The sequence below is a fragment of the Rhinolophus ferrumequinum genome, chromosome 21 (assembly GCF_004115265.2).
Source record: "Rhinolophus ferrumequinum isolate MPI-CBG mRhiFer1 chromosome 21, mRhiFer1_v1.p, whole genome shotgun sequence".
Lineage (NCBI taxonomy): Eukaryota > Metazoa > Chordata > Mammalia > Chiroptera > Rhinolophidae > Rhinolophus > Rhinolophus ferrumequinum.
In genome coordinates this window covers 515,701-531,575 of record NC_046304.1, presented here as the reverse complement: position 1 = coordinate 531,575, position 15,875 = coordinate 515,701, and the positions used below count along the sequence as shown (strand labels likewise).

General features: G+C 46.6%; 1 protein-coding gene across 1 annotated transcript in view; it reads right to left on the bottom strand.

Moving 5' to 3' along the window:
- The window catches only part of SHMT1 (serine hydroxymethyltransferase 1), a 29,553-nt gene extending 24,892 nt beyond the window's left edge, over positions 1-4,661 (bottom strand). Inside the window, exon 1 of the mRNA XM_033089667.1 lies at positions 4,485-4,661. The gene's annotated coding sequence lies outside the window, so the exon portion shown is untranslated. The remainder of the gene's footprint in view (positions 1-4,484) is intronic.
- Between the last annotated feature and the right edge of the window lie 11,214 nt (positions 4,662-15,875).

The window sequence follows — 15,875 nt, the reverse complement described above, 5'->3', positions numbered from 1 at the left end:
CCCACGGGACCCCCCAGACGTCACCCCGTGTATCTCTTCATCTGGCTGTTCATCTGTGTCCTTTACCACAGCCTTTCTAACCATCTGGTAATAGTAAGTATTTCCCTGAGTTCCTGGAGCTGCTCTAGCAAATGAAGGGAACCCTAGGAGGGGGTCATGGGAACCTCTGATTTGTAGCTGAGTCGGACAGAAGTTGTGGGTAACCTGGGGACCTACTACTTGTGATTGGCATCTGAAGTGGGGGACAGTCATGTGGGGCTAGTTACCTCTGGTTAGTATCAGAATGGAATAGAATTGTAGGGCACCCAGCTGGTGTCACAGAACTGCTGGCGTGTGGGAAACCCCCGCACACTTGGTGTCAGAAGTATGAGTGTGGCAGTGGTGTAAGAGTAAAGGGGAAACAGCAGGAAGGTTGTAGTTTCTACTATACAAATACGCAGTATCATTTGCTAGACAGACAGACCCATTCAATAAAATAGTCTAATGGTCCCAAACCACAGTGATCGTCCTTAAACTCTGGCAGAGCTACTACTGGAAAGAAACTACCAATAACCTTTAACCAGGAAATGCCTCACTGGAGCTCTCAAAGCACCCATTATTTTACCATAAGCACAACATGATTAGAAATGCAGCCATGCCTGCAAAACGCAAAGCTCAGGTGAAGCACTTGCACTTGAATGCAATGGACACTGGTGGCAACAGCAGTGTCACCTTGCCAAGGTCAGGTAGGGAGCCTTGCATGTGGCCGGCCACATCCCCATTCCCATCAGAGCTGGAGGGAGACACGTGTAACTGGTTTGGGCACTATGCCCATGGCTTCTCCACGCTGATCTCTGCACTCCAGCATGGCCAGTGCAACCCACGGACCTCTGCCTGGGCCAACTCTCACGCCCTCAGCAGGGGGTAAGCCCATAAAAAAAAAAAGCTGCAGAGGCAAAATGGGCTTCCTAGTCCTAGGATCTCAAAGAGAAAAGCTTCTTTTAAATATTGACTCGTCGAGGTTAAAAAGGATTTGAAGGTGGCAAGCAACACAGCAACCAACAAATAACTAATGTCCATTTGGAACCTTTTTCTTCTGAAGACAGTCAGACAGATGTACAGTCACCGCAGGAAAGGCATTTGGTTCCACTCTGCTCAGCGACAAGAAGAGTCTCTGTCTCCATGTGTGGTCTCACTCATTTCACTTCAGCAAACAACCTACTGCCCTTTGGCCTCCTTGCAAATCTTTCCCTTGGTTCTGAGTCACAGTCACTTCTTAACCCGGGGGAGCGAGTATGTACGTGTGGCGTCTCCCCCCCAGGCCAGCATCCTGCTCTCACCGTCCACCCACTTGGAGGAGTTTTCTCTCCTGCATCCTGTTACCACTCAGGATCAGGTCATCCCCCAAATGGAGGACTTAATGTTTCCCTCATTAAATCCACACCCTCCTGGAGTCCAAATTAAGCTTTTTTTTTTTTTTTTTTTAACCATTTTTGTTTTAACCATGAAGAAATTTGAATTCTTCATTCAAAGAATTCAAGATTCTTTGTCTTGTTTCAATTAAATCAATTATATCTATTATAGATGTAATCTATCATATCTAGTAAGTCAATTTAATCTATTATATCCCCAGTCATTCTGTATTACAGTAAGAAAGCCAAAGATCCTGAGACTGTACTCTTTCAGGTGCAGTGAGAGCGTCACCATTTTTAGCTAATACTATATTTACGGAAGTCACACTTCGCATCTCTTCTTAAGGACTGGTGGTTGCCTGAAAAACAATATACCTTTAACTTCTCTCACTTTTTTAAAAACTGTAATAAAATATACACAAAACTTATCATTTTAACTATTTTTAAGTGCATAATTCGGTGGCATTAAACACTTTCACATTGTTGTGCAAACTATCCCCACCATCCAGCTCCAGAACTTTTTCATCTTCCCAAAATGAAACTCTGTCCCCATTAAACAACTCTCCACCCCTCTCTGCCCCAGCCCATGGGGGCAACTGTCCTGCTTTCTAGCCCTATGAATTTTATTATTTCAGGTACCTCAAACGTAAATGAAATCACACAATATTTGTCCTTTTGCATCTGGCTTATGTCACTTAGCATCATGTCTTCAAAGTTCATCCATGTTGTAGCACGTGTCAGAATTTCCGTCCTTTTTAAGGCTTGATAATATTCCACTAGATGTATATGCCACATTTTATTTACCCCTTCATCCACTGCTGACATTGGGTTGCCTCCACCTTTGGCTATTGTGAGTAATGCTGCTACGAACATGGGTGTACAAATATCTAGTCCCTGCTTTCAATTCTTTGGGGTATATACCCAGAAGTAGAATTGCTGGATCATATAGTTATTCTATGTTTGATATGATCACGTAGTAATTCTATGTTTAATTGAAAATAAGCCTTTGATATTTACAAGCTCTACTCCACAATCAGCCTACATCAAATTCATTCATTCCTCCAACAAATATTTATTGAGCAACTCCTATGTCCCAGGCACTGAATGAGGAACTAAGACTATTAGGGCCAACAAGACAGAGGTCCTGCTCTTATGAAAAACAGACTATAAACAGGCAAACAAGAAATACACAAGATAATGTCAGGCAATGATGATTGCTATGAGGACAATACACGACGGGGGCGCTCTTCAGATGGGGCCTGGATTGTGCCTGAGCTGGGAGCTGAACAGTGGAAAGGAGCCAAGCTTATGAGATCTGGGGTAGGAGAGAGCAAACAGCAGGCAGAGCAAACACAAAGTGCAAAGACTCTGACACTGAAAGTTCAATTTGTCAAGGGTCAGAAATCACGCCTCTGTGGCTAAGCCTGGGGACTAAAGCACAGGCACAGGAGATGAGACTCACCGGCCGAGGGTCAGAGCAGGGCTGGGAGAACAGATTTTCACCTTGACAGTACATATTTTACAAGTTTCAAACTGTGTTCTAGAAACCTCAGTCTTAGGCTGCTTCTCAATCCATCTGTGAAATCGTTTCACAGATGCTCCCGTTTCCCAACCATGCAGGTCACACCTAGGGAAACAGTGCTGGGGCTCAGCACAGAGCCAGCCTTCTGGGTTCCAAGGCCTCTCTCCACTTTCTAAAAAGCAACCCCAATTACCGACACCTCTATGTCTCAGTCCCCTCAATGTAACATAAGGATGATGACAATTCTGAAGCTGGGTATGAGAATTAAATGAGGTACCAGACAAAGAACGCTCAGAACAGTGCCAGGCAGAGTAGTACTCCAAAATTATCAGCTACGATAGTTACTAAAGAAACAGGTGACCTTAGGGCCATCTTCGTTACCACTCAGTAACCCGTGCTGAGCACCCCAGGGGAACACAGCTCACTGGAGCCTTAACAGCCATTGCAGTGTTGGATAGCTCTGTTGGGGAAATGTCACTCATCTGTGGCATGACCCTCACCTCAACCCCAGGGAGACAGACCTAGTAAAGTGAATTCACTCGCCAAGGTCACCAGCCTCCCCATACCTCCAAATCTTCCCTGGGCTTTTGTCACACAAGTGGAACCAGCCAGGGGTCTGCTGAGGAAAGTACCCTGTTGAATGCCTGTCTCACACACAGATTTTGTGATCTCTACTTTACCGTGGAGGAAACTGAGACTCAGAGCGCTAACTGGTCTAAGGTCCTATAATAAGAGTCAGAATCTGAACTACGGCTTACTTCTAGTTCCGAAGTCCTTTTTCATGACACTGTTCTAAATAAAAGCACAATTACCCACTTCCACCGCATGTTCCCTAAACGGCTGTTTCCAGTGCAGCAGCTGCCTGATTGATTGTACAAGTTTGTGCTGGCCTGAACTGATTGAGGTTCTCTTAACTTCCAGGACCTCAAAGCACAGGGCACTGGGCCAAGAACCCTACAGTGCAACATTTGTCTCCTAGAACAGGGGGTGACAGATTGCAGACAACAGGCGTAACCCCTCCCGCAGCCTATCCCGGGCAGGGATCTGGTCGTATATTCTAAAAGGCGTAGAGACCACATCCGCAGCCCAGGCTTCTGAGAGCCTTGGTTCAATTCTGGGCTGTTGCCGTTTTGCCTGCTGCAAGGTCGCGCCTAAGGCAGCGGTTCTCTCCCAGCCTCACCTTCCTCATCTGTAAAATGGGCTACCTGATAGCACACGACTTGCAGCTTCATTGTGAGGATACTGTAGCGAGGTGAAGAGCTGCAATTAAAATTAAAATGCTCAGCGAGAAAAGTGCTCAGTAGACAGCGGTAACTTGTATCAGCACTCAGCCTCCGCAGCTGTGTTACGGTGAGGCCATCACCCCGACTGCACCGATCTGTGTGCAGGAAACGGTCGCTCCCGGCTCGCCGCCGTCCGACCCTCACCCCAGGCACCAACAAGGTGCTCAACTCCTCCGGCTTCTCAGAGCCGGGGTGGGGGTGGGGAGTACCGCCCGAAGGCGCTGACACCCACGCGCCCGGCGCGCGCCGCTGACACCGAGGCCCTGGGACCCGAAGCCGCCCACCTACCGAAACGGGGTCCCGTGCACCAGCCTAGAGACACCTCTGCCCCACGTTGCCGCCGGCTCGACCAGAGTCGGAGATCTGTCGACCCGCGCCCAGCCGCGCACCCGCCACGTGACTGCCGCGCTAGCCTCGAACAGTGAATTTGCCGCTCGGAGGCTGGCGTTACACTCGGTACCCGGCGGGCGCCGCCCTGGGCCTGGCCCCGCCTCTGGAGGCGCCCAATCAGACTGCGCCAGCGCCATTGGCCACCCGGAGCGGTGGGCGTGTCTGGGCCCGGTCCCTGAGAGGCCCGCGAAAGTGGCTGCTCGCCTAGGCCTGAGGACTGTGGGGCGGGCCGGTTTGGTTGCTCCGGAGGGTAGGGGAGGCGGGAATTTCTGGCAAGACTGCTGAGGGCTGGGATTGGGGGTGAATTTTGTTTCTTATATTTAACTTGTGCATTGTCTTACTTACAGTTTAGCGCAGTGATCACTTAAATAGGACAAACGTGGGTTCGAACTTCGAAACTGTTATTCTGTATATGTGGAATCCTATCCCAGTGACTTAACTTTTTGAGTTTCATATTTCTCATCTTTGAATTGGAGATAATTATAACTGCTTGGCAGGGCTGTCGGAAGGATTAACAGACATATCTAAAACACTTAACATTGTGCCCGACGCATAATAAGGGCTCAATAAATATTAGCCATTGATAAGAATAATAAAAACCAAGGGGGTGCACAATATAGGGAAAAGAGCTGACAAAGACCAAATTCTACTTAGACTCCCCTGAACTCTTTTTTAAATTTAGCCTGCCTTTTAGACTTTCGTGGCTGTCTCTGCATTGTCCAATTTTAGCAAAGACGCGGCTAAATTAGTTTGCTTAGAGGCCCCCCCCACCTCCCCATCCATATCTGGGTGGATTCTTCATCCTCCACCATCTGGGTGATGTCTGATCACCCTGGCCTAATCAGTTTAGCCAGAATTCCCCTAATCTCTGACATTTCCTCCTAGTACTTTTGCATACACCGACCCCCCCAATTTGTTCCTTGGCTATAAATTCCAACTTGCCCATGCCCTATTCATACTTGACCCTAATCTCTTGCCCCCCACTGAAAGATTCTATGGCAGTAGTCCCTATACCTATTGAAATAGTCTCCCCTTGAATATGTCTTCCTTACCATGTTATTAGATAATTTGTCCTTCAAATCTTTCAGTCCTTCGGTGTATTTACAACACTTAACCTTTTACAAGGTCAAGCAGAAACTGTAGGGCAACCGATTCCAGGGCTTGTCAGCCTGCGCCGCTCAACCAATAGAGCGACACAGGAGTTGGGCTATAGGATAAGTGTTTATTGTCAGAGCACTGGTGGTCTGAGAAGGCAGCGGGTTAACACCTTCAAAACCTGCCTTGCCATGTGGGAATCCAACCGGCAAACCTGCTGTTCAGAGCTCGCTCTCTAACCAACTGAGCCATCCGGCCGCCCTGCAACTAAAGATTCAAAATGGCCACTGACCAACTATATTGAAAGACAACAACTTGGAACTTGTGGGGACTGAGAGCAGTTTCCAGGCTCTCCACCTCGCATGGGGGGGATGGTGGGGTGCGGTGCTGGCTCGGATAGCGGATGGCCGTAGGCTGTGATTGGTTGGCCGTCGGCTATAACCTGTTAGCCAATTGGCTGCTGATGTAACTGCCGATTGTGTTGGTTGGTTGTTGGTTGGCAGGCAGAAAAAGCGGACGGTGGATTGTGGATTGGGTGGATCCTAGTTTTGTGTGTCTTGGCCGGCCGCCAGCGAGAATATAGTGGTATGACTCCCCTACCTATGGCTCCGTGGGTGTTCCTTTTTGGCCTCGCCATATCCTGCGTTCTTATGTGGGGAGCGGGACCTGAGACCCCGCATGACACCCTGCATGACAAATGGCGCAGCGAGCAGGGTTTGGTGTCGCCGAAACTCTCCGTACGGTAATGGAGCAGTTTACACGTATGAAAGCTCAGTTTCAGAAGGCCCGTGAGGAGCTGTACCGGGAACGGAGGCGCGGTCTGCCTGGGAGACTTGAGCTTCCAGATGGCACACCACCCTCTTGGCCATAGAAGGCATCGCCTTCCTTTTGGTAACCTGCTGCCGCCGTAGGCTCCGAGGGTTGCGGACATCTTGCAATGAGGTCTCCACCCAATCGGACGCCTGGCGCGGCGAGCGATTCCAGCCAGCTAGGAATGGTGTCTGACTTCTGGGCAGGAGGACATGTGGCCCCCACACACTCTGTGGTACCCGGTAGCCACTGTTCTCAGGAGTTGGACCCCCTAGGAGCGGGGGTGGGGGAACATGGACTCCAGCCAGCGTGGAGAGGGCCCTGCAGGTTCTGGCTGAGCGGTTGCCCGAGGAGGCGAAGGGTACAGCTGGTCGTGTGGGCGCGATGTTTCTCACCGCGCTCCATAACATGGAGGACGCGCTTAATGAAATAGTTCAGGTGCGGGATCAGCAGCCGCGGGGGGAGGCGCTGGGAGCTCGGCACCCTCGGTTGGAGGAGGTTCTCACCACGGTGCATCATAGCTCGGAGGAAGCGCTTGCTGGAATCGCCCAGGTGCGGGACCAGGTATCCCGGTGGGAGGTGCTGGAAGCTCGGGTCCGCCTGTTAGAGGATGAGCCCCCCACAGTGGAGACTCTGAGGCAGAGGCCGATGACTCAAGTAGAGACAATGTAGCTCCCAACCCCCACGCTTGTCCCATCTTGAAGCAAAAGGTAAACCGTGAGCAACCTTTTGGCCCCGGGGGGAATTCCTGCCAGCAACCCAGCTGTGACTGAGTTCATGACCTATACCCCTTACACTCCCACTGAGCTGCAGGAGCTGGGGAGGCGGTACCGACAGAGCCCTGGAGAGCCAGTCTCGGCTTGGCTACTACGTTTATGGGATGAGGGGGCAGACAGCATTCTCTGCTCCCCAGGCGAGATGGAAAAGCTAGCCTTCGTGACAGTGCATCCGTTCCTGTGGCAAAGGTTACAGAATTGCCATAGGTTGGCCCACGACCAGGGCAACCACACTCTAATGGAGTGGCTCACTGCTGCGGTACGCACAGTATGGGGACAGGCTGGCGAGCTGCCAGACACCGTGAGTCATTGGCAGTCATATACGGAACTTACGCAAATCATCCGTGAAATGGGTATGAGACATGCTATGTTCACCCCTAATATGCGGGGCCCAAATGACAAACATTTTACAACTAGCATGAGAGATCTGGTTTTGGATACTACCCCTATCAGTGCTTTTGGATCCTTGGTTGCCATTCTTACACCCTATGTGTGGTGGAAGATCCCTGAAGTTACAATTGCCATGGCCACCCTAGGGCATGTTGAAAGCTGGCAGCAAAGAAAGTTAAGACAGGAGGTTTGAGAAGTTAAGGCCTGGAAGCCCAAGTCAAGAGTAAAGGGGAGAGGTCGATGGGCGTGATCTCGTGGCATCAGGGGTTGATGGGGAAAAAATAGACCAACGACCCAATGCACTCTTGTTGGAACTTTGGAAACAGTTGTGTCCGGAACAGCAATTCCGGCAAAGCCTAAAGGAGAAGTCCAGGAAAGCGCGACCCGTGTCCTTCCAGGACTTCATGGGGCCACTTGAGGTCTACTCCTTTCAGCTTGATTAGGGGTGGGGCCAAGGTACCCGGTCAGAGGGGACGAGCAGGGACCGGAGGCCCCATGTGGAACTGTCCATACATTGGTCACCTTTTCATGTGCAGAGGGTTTTGGCCCTAATTGATACTGGCACAGACTGCAGTCTTGTTTATGAGAAACCCTGGCTGTGCCCAGAAAAACTGGTGGTACCCTGAGAGCCCTGGCTTTGCCCAGGAAGTCTGGCTGTGCCTAGAAGGACTGGTGGTGCTCTGGGAGCTCTGGCTGTGCCCAGAAAGTAGGTGGACATCAAGGGACACCCCGTGGGACATTACTGGAACTGGACTGGGACCTTTTATTTTTATGTGAGCTGGGTTCCTGACACAGAGCCGCTCGCGGAAGACGCTTGTTGCATAGATTGTGAGGAAAGACCCTCGAGGGGTGGAGTGTGGGGACAGAGTCCCAGAGAGCAGTTTCCAGGTTCTCAGCCTTGCATGGAGTGGTGGGGGCGGGTGCAGATTCAGGTAGTGGATGGCCGTAGGCTGTGATTGGTTGGCCGTCGGCTATAACCTGTTAGCCAATTGGCTGCTGATGTAACTGCTGTGACTGTGTTGGTTGGTTGTTGGTTGGCAGGCAGAAAAGGGAACGGCGGATTGCAGACCGTGTGAATCCTACTTCGTGTGGATCCTAGTTTGTGTGTCTTGGCCGGCTGCCAGCAAGAATATAGTGGTAAGACTCCTCTATGGCTTCGTGGGTATTCCTTTTTGGCCTCACCATATCCTGCGGAGAGCGGGAGGTGAGACCCCGCATGACACCCTGCATGACAGAGCTGATGGGCCCTGGAAAAACACACTGTCCCCCAATATTCCCTAATTTAAAAAAATTTTGTTAAACTAAACAAACAAAAATACTGCCTTAACATTCTCAGACCGGTTTAGAGTTTTTAAGGGAAAATCTGGGAGTTCTTCTAAAGGCTACATGATGGTTCTGGGATTCTGTGTGGAGCCTTAGTCGTGCGGGAGACCCTGCTCACTGTGTCATTTGCTGCACCATTTGTCGTGTGAGGCGGGGTCTCTGGTCCCACTCCCCACATGAGAACACAGGATATGGCTATGCCAAAAAGGAACACCCATGGAGCCATAGGTAGGGGAGTCATACCACTATAGTCTCACTGGAGGCTGGAGCCACACGACCTGCAACCTGCTGTCCGCTTCTCTGCCTGCCGACCGACCGACTCACCAACCAACGCAGCCGTGGCAGTTATATCAGTGGCTAATTGGCTAACTGGTTACAGCTGATGGCCAATTAGCCACAGCTGACGGCCATCTACTACCCAAGCCAGCACCTTTCCACGTGAGGCCGAGAGCCTGGAAACTGCTCTCTGGGACTCTGTCCCCACAGCCTTCCTTCTGGCAACGTGGTTCTCTGGTGGTGTCAGCATTGTTCTCTGGGAACAATGATGGGAGTAGCCTGGAAAGAATTCTAGACCACTGAAATTGTGATCAATAAGCCTAAGGGTATTGATCATAAGTTTCAGGGTAATTTTCTAAAACAGGGAACTGGGACTGGGGACATTCTGAGCTCAAGCTGCAGGGGGACAATCTATGACTAAGTTATAGGTCAAGAAAAGGTGAGGCCAGAGATGCAGCAAGGCCTCTGCTATCAGGCCCTGCTTCAAAGTGATTTCCAAAATGTTGTAACAAATGTGACTAATGTGACAATTAATAAAGGAATTCAAAACTGATTCAGAAAAGTCCAGGGAAAAACAGTGAGAGAGCAAGGATCCCTAAGAAGTCGGAGGGGAAGCATTGTTATTTATAAGAGAGTCAAGCACTACAACACATACCATATTTTGCCCTGTATGATGTGCACCCATGTTTTTGGCCCAAAATTTCAGTGGAAAAAAATCTTTCGTTTTAATTTTTTAATTCAAATTTGTATTTGTTTATATTTAGGTCCTTATTTTTTGTATTACAAAGGAATTTTAGCATTTATTATTACACTTTTAACTCATAAGCATAAATAAAAGAATTAAAAACATTTATATAGATATGGAATTAATACCACCCATGTATAATGCACATCCTTATTTTTCCCTCACAAATTTGGGCAAAAAAGTGTGCATTACACACAGCAAAATATGGTAGTCTCAGAATGATCTTGTCAAATAGCTTTTTTTCCTAGTGTCTCCCTTCTCTAGCTTCCCTGCACCCCACTCCCCACCACCATGGATTTTGGGAATTTAGAGCATCAAGCAGGTAGCAGATTGTAAAGACAAACACAAATGAAAAATAAGAGGTTTAATTTTCCCAGTTTAAAATAAGAGAAGAGATTTCCCTCTTCTCTGTTTTCTTTGGCCATGTCACCATAAGAGTGTCCAAACCTGCGGAGAATTTTTATAAGCATTTATTTGAGCCAAAACTGATGGCAACGCAAGGAAGCACGATCTCAAATGCTCCAGAGAAGGACAGTTTGCCGTTTCTTTCATGTATTTAGAATTAAGGAGGGAACATAAAGAAGATTAAATGAAGGTGGAGAAAACAAGGTGCAGATTGGAATATAGGAGAAATAACAAGATTCTATGTTCCCTGGAGGGTGGTTAGCCTCCAAGGGGTCTGAACTGTTGTGAGTGTGGCAGTGGTGTGAGAGAAAAACAACCAAATTTAATGCATACATACACATGGGACCCCCACATACATGAGTGAGTCAGAGACCCCACGTGCATGAGCCGTTCAAAGAGAAAGGAAAAGTGTGGTATGTCTGACATTCTCAGCTAAGGATGAGGTGAGGCACCCTTGGAGGCTTCAAAGCGTCTTTGCAGGGTGATAGGAAGAGCAGATATTTAGTAATTAGAAGTTTGCCCTGCCCTATGGGCAGGTAAAATAGGTTCTCTCCGATAATCTCTTATTGCGGGCAAGGCCCCTAATTCAAGTTCTTCTCGGTAGTTAAGGGGGGGCAGAAGTTTCTCTTGAGCCAACAGGGTCCTGGTTGACTCTAGCTCAAAACAATCCACATACCACAGAGGCACGTCTTGGGGTGACTCGTTCTGAGCCCCCACAGCTGTATAAGGGGGTGAAATTTCTTTCTGTCTTTACACTCACTGTCTTGTGAACCAAAAACAGAAACAAAAACAACAGGTTCTTACGGAAAGTAACCGCACAGGGTGGTCTGACCACCCATTCCTAGCTGGGCAGGTCGTGGTGGGTAGGGATACCCAGGCATATAACTTCTCTAGTGAAAGGCTTATCTGTGCTTTAAATAAGCCCTGTCCATGGTTTTTGTGCATCTGTGTTAATATACCTTTGAAATAAGAGTTAAGCACCTGCAAGAGAGCACATAATCGAAACTATTATGTAATTCAATCTTGCCTCACTTTCGCCCACCTTCGTGTAATCTTCCTTAAATTTCCTCCTTAATTTCAAATGCATAAAAGAAACTTACAAACTCTCATTCTCCAGAGTATGAGAAATTGCTCCCCAGCATTGTCATCAGTTTTGGCCCAAACAAACTCTTATAAAAATTCTCTATCGGGGCAGCCGGTTGGCTCAGTGGTTGGAGCGCAGTGCTCATAACACCAAGATCACCCGTTCGATTCCCACGTGGGCAGTGAGCTGCGCCCCCCACAACTAGATTGAAAACAATGACTTGACATGGAGCTGATGGGTCCTGGAAAAACACTGTCTCTCAATATTCCCCAGTAAAGATTAAAAAAAAAAAAAAAAACTCTATCGATTTGGATGTTCTTATGCTGACAAAGGCCCCAGTCCTAGGCTTCTTTGGCTTGCCTTTCCCAGCTCGGAACCCCAGTCCCACGGACAAGGGCAGGGGTTATGGGTGCCTCGGTAGAGCCTTGGTCTCACAAGGAAGGCCCCACTCTTGTTTGCACTAGCCCAGAGCTTAGCCTAAGCAACTGGGAGTTAAGGGCAGGCTGAGAAATGATGACGTCCTGCCTCTTCTGAGAGGGTAGCCCAGGGGCTTGGAACTGGGCAGAGAGGAAGTCCTATTATTCTGACTGGGAGTCTGTGGTGGCATTTTCTCTCTGAGCTGGGAGGAGGGAAGAAGAACATTGTCATGTCGATGTCCAAGTGGGTGGTGTCCCGGGGGGAAGGTGTCTGCGACTCTGGGAGCTAGAAGAAAATGTGTGGAGCCAAAGGCAGAGCAGACATGTTTTAGTCACAGGCTTTCTTGACACAGCCAGAGTTTCTCACTCTGTACACAGCTGGACATTTTCAGGTTACAGCCTGCGGCCGGCAGCAGCCTCATAACTCAGAAGCCTGTTTCTCAGCAGCCCTTGGGCACGGCCCCCACAGGCCCATTTCTCCACAGCCTGGTACAATACAGCCCATGGTCTCCATCTCAGCAGTCCCCTAAAATAGTCGGACCTTCAGATCATATAGAGACAAAAGTGGCACACAGCCAAGGTGTTTACATAAGCGTATACACAAACAACAGTTCAGGATGGACAGATGCTGTGCGACTTCTATCTTATCAGACCAGTGGACTGCCAGTCAGGGTCAGCAGCGGGGCGGGGGAGGGAGCCTGACTAACTCCTTCGTCCCTACAGCGTCTTGGTTCAAACATCACAGACTTACTTTTCTCTCTGTATTTTAGTAGATTTTCTTGAATAAATGTTTCTTCATTTGCTGTGTGCCCTTAGGACCATTTCCAGAGACTTTTTTTTTTTTTTTTTTAATAAGTTTCACCAGTTTCTCTGTGGAGCAGATCCACAGAGCTATTTATACTGTCATGCCAGAAGTGGAACTCAACATAGATGAATTTTAAATGCATTTTACTTTGTGAAAGAAGTCACATACAAAATGCTATGTTTTTAAAATTCCATTTATATGGCATACTAAAAAACGGAAAATTATAGGGATGAATAACAGATGAATGGTTGCCAGGCATTTGGTGGTGTTGATTACAAAGGGAAATTTTGGGGGTGTTAACACTATTTTATATGGCATCAATGTCGGGAATACATGACTTTAAACATTTATCAAAACCTGTTGAGTTGTATACCACAAAGATAAACATTATGAATGCAAGTTTTAAAAAATCAGATTATGGAGGCAACCCAAAATAGCATGTGCAGTGTGACAAACAAATGTAATTGTATTACAAATGAATCACATAACCGCTCTGAAGAGAATGGGCACAAGAAAGGAGCTGACATAACTAAGTTTGGAAAATGATTTTTTGACTGTATCCTGTAATGCTAAAGACAAAAAGAACTACAGGAAAACATACTCAGTCAGTAAGTTTGTTTCTCAGTGGGTTATGGGTTAGCAATTCTGAAATTACTTTTTTATTTTTTATAAAGATTTTTATTAAAATATACTTACCACACAATATTATATTAGTTTCAAGTGTACACCATAGTTATTCAACAGTACCCACCTGGAACGATACAGAGTTATTAGCACATTATTGATTATATTCCCTGTGCTAAAGAAGTGATCACCATGATAAGTCCAGCAACCATCTGACACTATTTATCACTATATTATTAACTATATTCCCCATGCTGTATATTACATCCCAAGACTTATTTGTTTTATATCTGGAAATTTGAACCCATTGTTCTTCTTTATCTTCCCCCCCTTTTTAAGTTTTTCAATTAGAGTTGACATTCAATATTATTTTATATTAGTTTCAGGTGTACAGCATCGTGGTTAGACATTTATATAATTTAGGAACTAGTACCCACCTGGCACTATACATCGTTATTACGATATTATTCATTATAATCCCTGTACTTTATATCTCCCCATAGATCTAGTACCCATCTGACACCATACAGAGTTATTACAATATTATTGACTATATTCCTTATGCTGCACCCTACATCCCCATGACTACATCCCCATGAGATTGTTTGCTACTGTGTAACAAACAATTTGTACTTCATAATGCCTTCCTCTTTCCAATCACTTCCAACCCCCCTCCCATCTGGCAACCATCAAAATGTTCTTTGTTTCTATGAATTTGTTTCTGTTTTGTTTGTTTATTTTGTTCTTTAGATTCAACTTATAAGTGAAATCATATAACATTTGTCTTTTGCTGTCTGACTTACTACACTCAGCACAATATTCTCTAGGTCCATCCATGTTGTCGCAGATGGCAAGATTTCCTTCTTTTTTAAGACTCAGTAATATTCCATTGTATATATGGACCACCTCTTCTTTATCCATTCATTCATCCAGGGTCACCCAGGCTGCCTCCACATCTTGGCCCTTGTAAACAATGCGGCAATGAACATATGGATGCACATGTCCCCTCGAAGTAGCATTTTGGGTTTATTTGGATAAATACCCAGAAGTGGGATTACTAGGTTCTTCTTTGTCTCTTGTTATAGTCTTTGTTTTAAAGTCTATTTTGTCTGGCATAAGTATTGCTACTTCAGCTTTTGTTTGTTTGTTTGTTTTCATTTTCATGAAATCTTTTCCATCCCTTTACCTTCAGTTTGTGTGTGTCTTTCGATCTGAAGTGCATCTCTTATAGGCAGCATATGTAATGGTCTTGTTTTCTTATCCATTCAGCTCCCCTATCTTTTGATTGGAGTACTTACTCCATTTATATTGAAAATAATTGTTGATAGGTATGTAGATATTGCCATTTATTTTCATAATTTTTATTTTATTTTTTCATCTTAAAGAAGTCCCTCTAAGATTCCTTGTAATACTGGTTTGGTAGTAATGAACTCCTTTAGCTTTTTCTTGTCTGGGAAGCTCTTTATCTGTCCTTTGATTCCAAATGATAGCCTTGCTGGGTAGAGTAATCTTGGTTTTAGGTCCTTGCTTTTCATCACTTTGAATATTTCCTGCCAATCCCATGTGGCCTGCAAAGTTTCTGTTGAGAAATCAGCTGATAGTCTCATGGGAGCTCCTTGTAGGTAACTAACTGCTTTTCTCTTGCTGCTTTTAAGATTCTCTTTGTCTTTAACCTTTGGCATTTTAAATATGTGTCTTGGTGTGAGCCTGTTTGGGTTCATCTTGTTTGGGACTCTGTGCTTCCTGGTTTTGTATATCTATTTGCTTCGCCAGATTAGGGAAGTTTTCTGTCATTTCTTGAAATAGGTTTTCAATTCCTTGCTCTCTCTTCTCCTTAGGTTCCCCTATAATGAGAATGTTGGTGCACATGATGTTGTCCCAGAGGCCTCTTTAACTCCCCTCAATCTTTTGGATTCTTTTTTCTTTTTACCATTCTGATTGTTGCCGTTTTCTGCTACCTTAGCTTTCAAATTGTTGATTTGATCCTCTGCTTCATCTCATCTACTGTTGATTCCCTGTAATGCATTCTTCATTTCCATTATTTTATTCTTTATTTCTGACTTTTTTTATGTTTTCTTTTCTTTTTTTTTTTTCCTTTTTAAGATTTTTTATTGGGGAAGGGGAACAGGACTTTATTGGGGAACAGTGTGTACTTCCAGGTTTTTTTCCAAGTCAAGTTGTTGTCCTTTCAGTCTTAGTTGTGGAGGGTGCCATTCAGCTTCCAGTTGTTGTCATTTCAGTCTTAGTTGTGGAGGGCGCAGCTAAGTTCCAGGTCCAGTTGCCAGTTGTTAGTTGCAGGGGATGCAGCCCGCCATCCCTTGCGGGAGTCGAACTGGCAACCTTGTGGTTGAGAGGACGCACTCCAACCAACTGAGCCATCCGGGAGGCAGTTCAGCTCAAGGTGCCGTGTTCAATCTTAGTTGCAGGGGGCGGAGCCCACCATCCCTTGCAGGACTCAAGGAGTTAAACCGGCAGCCTTGTGGTTGAGAGCCCACTGGCCCATGTGGGAATTGAACTGGCAGCCTTCAGAGTTAGCATGG